The following is an 11702-nucleotide window of genomic DNA, read 5'->3' on the forward strand; positions in this document are numbered from 1 at the left end:
TCCCTCCCCGCCTCGGTAGGCGGCGCCGCCCCGCGCGCCCGGGTGTCCCCCGAAGCCCGGGAGGTGGAGGCCGAGCGCGCTCTCCGGCCTCCTCTCTCGGTCTCCACCAGCCACCGGGTCCAGCGGCGCCAAACAGCTCGTGCTTCCCGGGGAAACCCTGCTCTGCAGTCCGCCTCCGTTCCCTCACGAAACGGCATCCCTTCTGTCCAGGAAACACCACTCCCATCTCCCTTCCACCACGCTGGCGGGTCTAACTCCAACCACTTCTAGGACTCAAGCATCGCCTCCTGCTGGTGTTCAAGGCGGGCTGCCGCCTTCCCTGCGCGCGGGGATGCCCTGTGCCTGCCTCTTCTTACCCATGCACTTAGTACAGCACAACCACACGTTATTGTAAATACCCTTGTTCTTCTCCCTCACTGCAGGCCGAGCTCCTTGAAGGCAAGAACCACGTGTTCTTGCTCATCTTCACATGTTCACTGCCTAACAGACTGCCCAGTGCATAGTTAATATTTGTTGAATGAGTTAACGTTTGAGCACAGCTTCTGTCACACAGTAAGCATGTAAATAAGAGTCACTGCGGTTCCTTCTCCCTTTCCCACCACACACACGTATACACGTCCCAGCTTAGTTGTTCACAGACCAACACTTACTAGCTCCTGCTTCCTGGAATACAAAGATGAATAATAAATGGTCCCTGCCTTGGACTTGGACTGTAAGAACCAGAGTTAAGGGTAAAAGCCAGAGCAAGGAACCAGAGAGACCTCTTCCTGCCTCTAGTCCTGTGGCAGTTGATCCTAAAGGTTGTGTCACCACAGCCATCCATGCCAAACCTGGCTCCAAGCAAAACGCTATAACCGATTTGACACCTGAAGCCGTAAATGTAGCTACTGCAGCGCCTCCCTCAGGAGAGGCTAATGCTGAGCTCTGTCGGTACCTTTCCAAGGTCTTAGAACTCAGGAAGAGTGATGTGGTTTTGGATAAGGGTGGTAAGTCTCCTGAGAAGGTGGTGAAGCTTTTGGCCTCCACAACTCCAGAAGAGATCTTGGAGAAATTAAAAAACCAAGCTGAAAACAAATAGAGACCAGAAATGCAAAAATCATCCTTGAAAAACTTTTTTACTGCTAAAAATGAAGAGGCTGTTGAGTAGGAAAATATACTTAAATGCACAGAAGAATATTAAATATATTTTTAAATTAAGAACAAGACTTAAAAAAAAGTAGAAAATTTAAAAGAGCTGTACTTTGGTTATAGGGTTTTAAATCCCTGACCCAAAACAGCTTGGAGCATGTAACTATGATTTCATGGCAATACAAAACAAAAGAGTTGGAAAGGATATTCATGATGGCATCACTTAATTTCTTTCATTTTATGATGGAGCTTCTGGTATCCAGAATTGAAAGACTTAAGATCACACCATGCAAGGTGGTGACTAGAACCCAGAGCCCTTGATTCCTGGTTGAATGTAGTTTATCCTGATTAAAAATTAAAATGATAAAAAAAAAAAAAAAATCTCTCTGCAAGAAAAAAAACAAAAAACTGTGTGTGTGTGTGTGTGGTGGGTAGGAAACTCCCTGGAATTTGAATTTTGTACATAGAGACACAAAACTGAAAATAGTAAGCACTCACTCAACTTTATGGTTACACAGAAAAGGCCATGATTAGTGCTCCCCACATCCTCAGAGTTGCTCCATATTGCTGACCCCTCTGAAGTGCCCCTTCCTCCGCTTTTCCTTCAACTCGGTGATCCATTCCAAGATCCTACTAATAAATATATATTTTGCTTAAGTGAGCCAAAATTATTTTCCATTGCTTTCAATTAAAGAATTGTATCAGGTACAGTCTCCTTCCCATTTTCCTTTCTCCCAAGAGACAAAAGGAAGGGAGAACTAAAAATGCCTTAAAGGGAATAGCAAGGCATGCCATCACTCAAGAATCCAGTATCTAAAATACTTCATGAAAATAACCGTTACTATGGCAACCTTCCAGTGTGCATTCAATGACTTCATAATAGATTAACATTTTAATGTAAGTCAAACTATATTGGCTTATTTGCCTTTGATTCCTTTTGAAATATAAATTGTTTCATCTGATTATAAAAGTTATTTGAATTTTTAGTACAAGATGGCTGAATGAATCAGCAAATTTACTTCTCCCTTTAAAATTCTCATTGAAATAACACTGTAAAGGAAAGCCCTCCATGCTTATCTCCCCCACACCAGTGTTTTATACACAGACACACAGACACACTCAATAAAACCCACCAAAGCTCAGTTCCTATTATCTGAATCTATTCTTATGATTCGACATGGTTAATGTGGTTAATAGCCCTCCCATTAATTGATAAACATAAAATCGAAAATTCCAATGAGAATTTTTCTATAGAACCTGACAGGTTAAAGTACAAGTTCATCTAGAAGACTAACTGTGTAAGAACCAATAAAATGTTGAAGAAGATCACTGGTCAGACATTCATGGCATTAGAGGAAGTCAGGGTAGGTAGCCACAGAGTAGCCCCAAGAGCCTGAGAAGGCAGAGTCCTAGAGAGAGGTGCACCTATTTATCATCATGCTGAGCCACACAGGATCAGTTCAGCGAGAACTTTGAGCAGCAGGTCCTGGCCAAGGCCATGTGGAACCAATGAGCACAATGTAACTCATTCATGAGTTACATAATGCTGAGAGTCATCTACTCAGTAATTCAGAGAAGAGTTTCATGCATCCTGAAGAAACTAGGCAGTCAAAGAAGATAAATAAAAGAGGAAATATAGGAAGAGGTGAATCCACAAACCCTGGGGTCAATGATGCTTTTATGTCTTTAGAAAATCTAGAGAAAATAGCTTAAAATTCCAACAACAAAGAGAAATAAAAGATTTTACTCAGAATCCAAAGGATCAAAAAGAGAAGGTAAAAAGAAAACCTTAAGTATACATGGCAGTCATTCTAATCCCAGCGTTCCCAAGCAATGCAAGACCTGAAAGGCGTGACACTTAGTAACAAAGAAATGAGAGGGAGGTGAGTAAAAAAGAAATTAAAGAATCTATGCCTAAGTAAATAGAGATTGAAGGACATAGTTTTATTTCATCTTCATGAGAAGATCATACTAACTTGGCTAGGTGAAACAGAAGTAAAGAAAGAAAGAAGAAAGAGTGGGAAAGAAAAGGAGAAAAAAGAATAAAATCATACTACAAAATTTTAGTAATTAAAATTGTGTCAGGGTGTGGATGTAGCTCAGTAGTTGAGTTCCTGCCTCCCACATACGATGTACCAGTTTAATCCCCAGTACCTCCTAAAAAAATTTTAAGAAAATTGTGGTATGAGTTTAGTAGCAGACAGTTCAATAGAACTGGAATAGGGATTCCACAATAGACTTGTATGTTTTGGAATTTAGTTCACCATAAAAGTGATATTTCAAGTGAGTGAGAAATGACAGATAATTTAATAAATGGGTTGGAATAATTACCTGAAAATTGAAAAATAAAATGGATCCCTACTTCACACTATACCAAATGTGAAATGCCAGGTATAAGAAAGAGCTAAAGTGAAAAAAAATCTAAAGTATAAAAGTACCAAAAGAAAATATGAGAGCATATGGACAGGGAAGTCCTGCTTAAGCAAAACATAAAATCCAGAAACCATGAAGAAAAAAAGAAAGAAAGCCTGACATGGCTACATAATCATTTTAAACTTCTCTATGATGAGAGACACCATGAGCAAAGTCAAAAGACAATATTTGCAATATGACAAGTCAGGAAGAAAAAGAGAGGCTACCCAATTTTTTAAAGTACAATAGAACTTTGGCAAAGACTTAAATATTTCTAATTTTCATTCTGACCTTCCACAAAAATAAACATTGAAATTTAATAAAAAATTAAATTTAAACACCTGCCCAAAGGTTACATTTCTCAGCCTCCCCTAAAACTAAATTCTGGCCATGAAGATGTAAGGAGAAATGTATGTAGTAGCTGCCAGGAACCATCTCAAGAGATGGCATGTGTATACCTTTGACCCCCTTCCTTGTCTTTTCCTCCATCTTGCTGCCCAGAATTCAGAAATTTCCATCTTGGACCTTGAGATCAAGGTCCATGCAAGGTAAAGGCAAAAAAATGGAAGAAACCTAAGACCCAAAATCATGGAACATCACACCTGCACTAAGACACTCCCCCAAATTTTTATGCAAAGAATACCCAAGTGCGGCGGCTTGCTTGGTCGGTAGAGGTGGGGTCTGGCTGCGGACGAGGGGTCGGTCCAGCTCTGGACGAGGGGTCGGTCCCGCTTGGGACGAGGGGTCGGTCCCACTTGGGACGAGGGGTCGGTCCGGCAGCAGACGAGGGATCGGTCTCACAAGGGGTTGCGCGGTTTGGCTGACGGGGTCGCCCGGCGAAGCCGGCGACGAAGGGGTCGCCCGGAGAAGCAGGCGACGAACTGGGGACAAGGGAGGCCAGGCCCTTGTCGGGGGCTCTCAGGACTGGAGGGCGCACGGCAGAAGAACTACCGCGGAGACAAGGTAAACACGCAAGTCCAACTTTATTGAGGGAGAGGCAACAGTTTTATAGGGGCTGGGGAAGGCTGATTGGTCGAAGCCACGCCCTGTTCTGATTGGTTGCCGGTGAAAGGTCAGTGGGCGGTACTGGATGGGGGAGGGGTGGTGGTTAGGGATTGGCTGTCGCTGTTGCTGGGGGAAGGGGCAGGGTTTAGGGATTGGTGGCTGCTGTTGCTGGGGTGGAGGGCAGACTTGAGTTTCCCGCCCACGCCTGGCTGTTGCTGCTGTTGGGGGAAGGGAAAAGGGCGGGCTGGATTTTTCTGCCCACACCTGGCTGTTGCTGCTGTCGGGGGAGGGGAAAAGGGCAGACTGGAATTTTCTGCCCTGCGCCTGCGCAGGGAGAAGGAAGAAGGGTGCCGCCCCACAAGGCATCGGGTGGCGCCATCTGGGAGGAGGGGCGGCCGCGGAAGCATGGCTGCCGAGAAGGGGAGACCCGAGGGCACTCTGCGCCCATGCCGAGCTTCCTTCAGGGGTGGCGGTGGGCCCGACCAACCACCCTATTATGGGGGCAGCGGAATTAGGCCTACCGCGGCCGCTCCCCTGCCAGGCCAGCAAACCACACTTCAGCCCGAGGGGTGACCGCATTTCCCCCTTCTTTTCAAATAAGGGCCAGGATGGCAGCAGCAACAAGTAGCCGAGGCCCAAGAGGCAGTAAGCAATGAGGGAAGCGGGGCTGAAGAGGGAGGTGAGTATGACGGGGATACAAATGTACAATTTGGGGGGCAGTATCTTGCCGTTGCAAGCAAGGGTGGCCAATGTCCAATTCTTGTTGATCTCGGTGGCTATAAGGTCCATCTGCTTGTTAAAAGTCCAGGATGACAGCGCATTACAGGTAGTTGATCTCTTCTTGGCGGCGAAGAGCGGTAGAGGCAGACTGTGTGATGGTCTGGAGGATCGCAGCGGTGAGGACAAGTCGCGTCAGGGCACCAGCGACGGTGGTGGCGGCAGCGTCGGGAGTGGTGGAGACGTAGGCGAGGACAATAAGAAGGCCAAAGTCTTCACGGGTGCGAGAGAGGCCGATGTTAATGGGGCGGGCCGACATGGGGCGGCCCAATCTGCAACGCAGTAGGGGTTCAAGCGAAAAAAGGAGGGGGGCGGGGGACGAGAAAGGACGCTTTGGATGGCTGAGAAGAGGAGTGAGGTCGAGACAGGAGGAAGCTCCGCAGAAGTATGGGGAGCTGTTAAAAGCAGAAACGTTATTAGATGCTAGAAAGCAGGCCGCAGGCCGGGGAAAGCAGGTTGCGGGCCGTTTCGCGGGGCTGGAGCTGCTTGAGAGCGATGGCGGCATGGGGGGCCGTGGTTACAATCTTCTGGGGTGGTAGTGGCTAGACAGATGGCGGAAAATATTATCAAGAAAGCAAAGGTTATGAGAAAGAAATAGAGTATTAAAGGCTGTGGGGGAAGTGAGAAGATCATTTAGAGGATAGGGTTGAGAATGGTATGTTTAAGACAGAAGCTTTGTGGTTTGTAGGAGACTGCTTTATAAACGAAGGAGAATGAGGGCAGTAAATATAGTAACGATAGATAGGAAGATGACAGTGAGGAGGAGTCTTTGTTTAAGGTTTCAATCGTCCGGCGCAACAGTGGCTAGGCTGATAGCGAGGGGTGTTGCTAAGTAGACAATGGCTGCAAAGACAAAATCATCCTCTGTTTCCTTAAGAATAACTTTTCTTTAAATACTTAGTAGCATGCAATATTAGAAACCGTTTCCTAAAAGCAAGTTGGCAGGGGAGCTTGGTTGCTGTTAATCTTTCCTGTTATAAAATTACCTTTTATTATTATTATCATCAATTTAGTTTTATATATATATATTTAAGAATGACCTTTTGGAATTAGCCATTTAATACCTTAATGTAAACTATTGAAGATAAATTTTATCTTTACAGAACACATTCCCTTACGTAAAGTTATCACAATACCTTTTACACTTGCCGCATGCAAATTAAATTTCAAGAGTTTATGAAAAATTAGCCATCTTACTTTAGGACAAAATACGTCTTTTTGCAAAACTTATTACATTTCCGTTAGCATTTTTACAAACTTTTAACCTTTTTAATATTCATATAAGTTTTACATTCTTTATATTATCCTGTGAAGAAAAATAAGTTATTCATTTTAATCTAGGCAAGAACAACTTTTTATGAAGACGTACAGTTAATTTTGTTAATTAAGACTTACAATTTTTTTAATTGTAGATATCTTATTAACATTTAAACTTATGTATTAATATAATAAACTTAAGTATTAATATAAGCGCTTATTTAATTTTTGGCCATTTGAATAGAGCTCTTTTAAAGATTTCCAGTAATTTATATTTACCATCCGGAGGTATCACAATATATGTTGACATTGAGCAAACAGACAGACAAACACAGAATAATTACAACACATTAACAGAAATATATAATTTATTTACAGTTGACTCATAATTCTTACTTTCTTGGTATAGCTGCTTTTAAATCCTTTTTTATATAGCATCTCATAGATTATACCCTTCAAGATTTCTTCTGGACTTCATGTTGCCTGTAATAAGCCAGGAGGGAATCTTTTACCTTCCTGCTCCACAGCAAAAGTGACCCTATCTATAAGGCGAGTATAGGTGTCCGGGTCCCAAAGCTGACACGTGGTAAGCCACGGATTAAAGGGGAGAAGAAGGTCCCGATATACCTGAAGCTGTTTGAAAGAGATCTTACACCGGTGAGTGTCTAGGAGACCGGCGAGGGCCCGAACTTGTGGGGCTTGCTTAGCAGATAGGATGTTACCCATTGCTAATGGCCTTTTGGAGCCGATAAGAAAAGGGGCCCTTACCTTGAGAGCGCGGCGATGGGAGCCAAGGTGCGCTGTGAGACGAGGGGTCGGAGCCGGTGGGGCTCCGACGGTGGTCGCGGGCCAAGAGAAGGCCCCGACGAGGGGAGGGCGGGACGACGAGCAGTGGAGCAAGGCAAAGGGGAGCAAGCGCGGAGGGGAGGAGGGAGAGGTGAAGGCAGGAGAGGAGGTGCTCAGGCACGCGCTCCTGAGAGTTTTATTGGTGCCTCTTAATCATAGCGGGTCGGTATAAGCCCCCGACATGGAAGGAGAAAGCCATCCAGTGATTCTCCCAGACCGCCGTGGATCATATGAGGTCACCAAGGTTCAGGAGCAGCAATGCAGAGCGAAAAGATAGGGGTGAGAAGAGAGGAGAGCGTAGGGCTATGGTAGGGTTACTTCAGACGTGGAAGCGCGTGCTCCCGAGAAATCCAAGGCTCCTCTTAATCATAGCGGGTCAGTATAAGCCCCCGACATGGAAGGAGAAAGCCATCCAGCGATTCTCCCAGGCCGCCGTAGATCGTATGAGGTAGCCAAGGCTCAGGTAGCAGCAATGTTGCACGAGAGAAGTCCCAAGGTGAGAAGAGAGGAGGGCGTAGGGCTGTGGTAGGATTACTTCAGACGTGCAAGCGCGCGCTCCCGAGAAATCCAAGGCTCCTCTTAATCATAGCGGGTCGGTATAAGCCCCCGACATGGAAGGAGAAAGCCATCCAGCGATTCTCCCAGACCGCCGTGGATCGTATGAGGTAGCCAAGGCTCAGGTAGCAGCAATGTTGCACGAGAGAAGTCCCAAGGTGAGAAGAGAGGAGGGGGTAGGGCTGTGGTAGGATTACTTCAGACGTGCAAGCGCGCGCTCCCGAGAAATCCAAGGCTCCTCTTAATCATAGCGGGTCGGTATAAGCCCCCGACATGGAAGGAGAAAGCCATCCAGCGATTCTCCCAGACCGCCATGGATCATATGAGGTAGCCAAGGCTCAGGTAGCAGCAATGTTGCACGAGAGAAGTCCCACGGTGAGAAGAGAGGAGGGGGGGGGGCGCCAGGTTATGGAGTGAGGCTGTGGTGGAGTTGCCTTGCCCCACGTTGTGCTGTGGTGGGGTTGCTTTGCCCCACGTTGGGCGCCAGCTGCGGCGGCTTGCTCGGTCGGTAGAGGTGGGGTCTGGCTGCGGACGAGGGGTCGGTCCCGCTTGGGACGAGGGGTCGGTCCCACTTGGGACGAGGGGTCGGTCCGGCAGCAGACGAGGGATCGGTCTCACAAGGGGTTGCGCGGTTTGGCTGACGGGGTCGCCCGGCGAAGCCGGCGACGAAGGGGTCGCCCGGAGAAGCAGGCGACGAACTGGGGACAAGGGAGGCCAGGCCCTTGTCGGGGGCTCTCAGGACTGGAGGGCGCACGGCAGAAGAACTACCGCGGAGACAAGGTAAACACGCAAGTCCAACTTTATTGAGGGAGAGGCAACAGTTTTATAGGGGCTGGGGAAGGCTGATTGGTCGAAGCCACGCCCTGTTCTGATTGGTTGCCAGTGAAAGGTCAGTGGGCGGTACTGGACGGGGGAGGGGTGGTGGTTAGGGATTGGCTGTCGCTGTTGCTGGGGGAAGGGGCAGGGTTTAGGGATTGGTGGCTGCTGTTGCTGGGGTGGAGGGCAGACTTGAGTTTCCCGCCCACGCCTGGCTGTTGCTGCTGTCGGGGGAGGGGAAAAGGGCGGGCTGGATTTTTCCGCCCACACCTGGCTGTTGCTGCTGTCGGGGGAGGGGAAAAGGGCAGACTGGAATTTTCTGCCCTGCGCCTGCGCAGGGAGAAGGAAGAAGGGTGCCGCCCCACAAGGCATCGGGTGGCGCCATCTGGGAGGAGGGGCGGCCGCGGAAGCATGGCTGCCGAGAAGGGGAGACCCGAGGGCACTCTGCGCCCATGCCGAGCTTCCTTCAGGGGTGGCGGTGGGCCCGACCAACCACCCTATTATGGGGGCAGCGGAATTAGGCCTACCGCGGCCGCTCCCCTGCCAGGCCAGCAAACCACACTTCAGCCCGAGGGGTGACCGCACCCAAGTATGGTAAAGCAGAGGAGTTAAAGGTGTCTGGGTCCTTGAAAACATTGCTGGGGCACAAAACCAACCCTGGATTGCCCACCATCAGACTACTGGGACGAATAAACTATAAATGTTAAGTAAAGTATAAATGTGATTAAGCCACTCTTAATTTTGTTGCTTGCAGCTTAAAGCCTTTCTAACTGATGTAAGGTATAAGCAAACATCTTCTCCCAAATGGAAAGTCAAATGATGGAAAGAACCATCTGTAACTTCTTTGATATGGACTGAAGAAAGTAATGTGAATTAATAGCTGGTGACTTGGAGTTATTTGTCCCCAGGAAAACATGTTCTTCATCTTAATCTATCCTTGTGTGTATGAACTTCTTGTAAAGAGGACCTTTTGTTGAGGTTGGTTCAGTTGGGCCACACCATAACTGAAGATGGGTCTTAATCCTATGACTGAAGCCCTTATAGCAAAAACCACAGAAAGAGAAACCGTGGGGACAGCCAGAAGCGGGAAGTCAACATAATCTGGAAGAGAAAGGAAAAGACATGACCATGTGCATTGCCATGTGACAGAAAAGCCAAGGACTAAGGATCACTGACAGGCAGCCCCAGAATGCCATAGTTTCTTCAGGGAGAAAGCATCGCCTTACTGATGCCTCAGTTTTGGACTTCTTATAGCCTCAAATGCGTAAGTCAATAAACTCCTATTGTTAAGCCAACACATTCCATGGTATTTGTTTTAGCAGCAAGAAAACTAAAACAATAACATTTATTGAGAAACCACTATATCCAAACCCTGTGCTAGACTAAGCACTGAGGATACAAAGATGATCAAGAACAGTCCGTGCCTTCAAAATCTTTTCAATCTAATGGGAGAAGAAATACACCTAAACAGATCAATGCAATACAAAACTATGTACAGGATATTTTTGGAGAATATAGGAGGGGCTTCAAACCCAGATAAGGTGAGTGTATTAGCAGTCAGCCAAAGAGGTGCTCATGCAAAATACTAGAGATATGTTGACTTTAATAAAGGATATTTATTTGGGGTAGAAGTTTACAGTCACAAGGCCACAAAGAGTAAGTTACTTCTCTCACCAAAGTCTGTTGCCAAGTGTTGGAGCAAGATGGCTGCTGGTCTCTGTGAGGGTTCAGCCCTCCTCTTCCTCTTAAGACTCCATGGTCCTAGCTTCTTCAGATCTCAGCTGTAGGCTGGCATAAGGCTTGTCTCTTTCCCTGGAGCTCATTTCTTTCCAGGCTTTCTCAGCTGTTCAGGGCTCTGGTCTCTTCAGCTGCAAACTATCAGGTGGATGGCTTGGTTTTCTCCCCAGGGCTCCAGCATCCAAAACTAAACTCCCTTGTATATTTACTTCCCTTTCTTTGATTGAGAATCTGTTTATATAGGCCACAAAGTGGGGGGAGGGGGGGTGGGGCAAGGACTCAAACTGAGTCACCATAATTATTTTATTATGGTAAAATAAAAGCCCTAAGTTTGATTTAATAAAGTAAAAGTGAAACCTCTGAATCTAATACAATCTAATAAGCCCAGAGGAACAAGCCAGTTTACAAACACAACCCAATATCAATTTTTGGAACTCATAAACAATACCAAACTGCCACAGGGAGGAAGGATGAAGAACAGCTTCTTAGAGGTATAATATCTAGGACAGAAATTAGCCAATGAAAGGGGAAAGACGGGTCCTCCAGGCAAGTAGCATAGCACTAGCAAAAGCAAAAAAGTGATCAGTAGAATGATATAAGGAGGGAACTAAGAGTGGTTTGGTATTGTCTGGAGGAAGGACACGGTGGGATATGAAGCTGGAGAGGGTGCAAAAATAGACCATGGAAAACAGATATGTCAAACTAAAAAATTTGAACTATATCCTGCAACCAACAGTATCACCCCTATCATACCCAATGGCCCTTGCTACTTAAATATTTTGTAACTTGTCTTTTACTGTCCTGAAATGAGAATCATGAATAATATAACCTACCCCAACATCTAATTTTTTGAATCAATATCTTAACTATAATATAAAGGAAAAACAAAAAGCAAAGAAATTTAAAGAAAAATAATATTCTTAAAATGGAACTCCTCATAATGGTCTATCTTCCTTCACTAGACATTGCCCTTGCACTCATCAGGCACTTATTATTGATGATTATACTTATGAACCTTTTCTTGTAAATTGAAACTTAGTCTAGCATTATATACTGCCTAAGAATTACCTCCTGAAAACCTCCTTGTTGCTCAAATGTGGACTCTGTCCAAGCCAAACTGAGCATATAAACACACTACATTCTCCCTGGAGTCGGACATGACTCCCAGG

At 46.1% G+C, this 11702-nt stretch overlaps 1 pseudogene; it reads left to right on the plus strand.

The window, feature by feature from the left end:
* The first annotated feature begins 676 nt into the window (after positions 1–676).
* LOC131279359 (UPF0235 protein C15orf40 homolog pseudogene) lies at positions 677–1078 on the plus strand (annotated as a pseudogene).
* Positions 1079–11702: the final 10624 nt, after the last annotated feature.

This window comes from Dasypus novemcinctus, chromosome 8 (genome assembly GCF_030445035.2).
Source record: "Dasypus novemcinctus isolate mDasNov1 chromosome 8, mDasNov1.1.hap2, whole genome shotgun sequence".
In the NCBI taxonomy this organism is placed as follows: domain Eukaryota; kingdom Metazoa; phylum Chordata; class Mammalia; order Cingulata; family Dasypodidae; genus Dasypus; species Dasypus novemcinctus.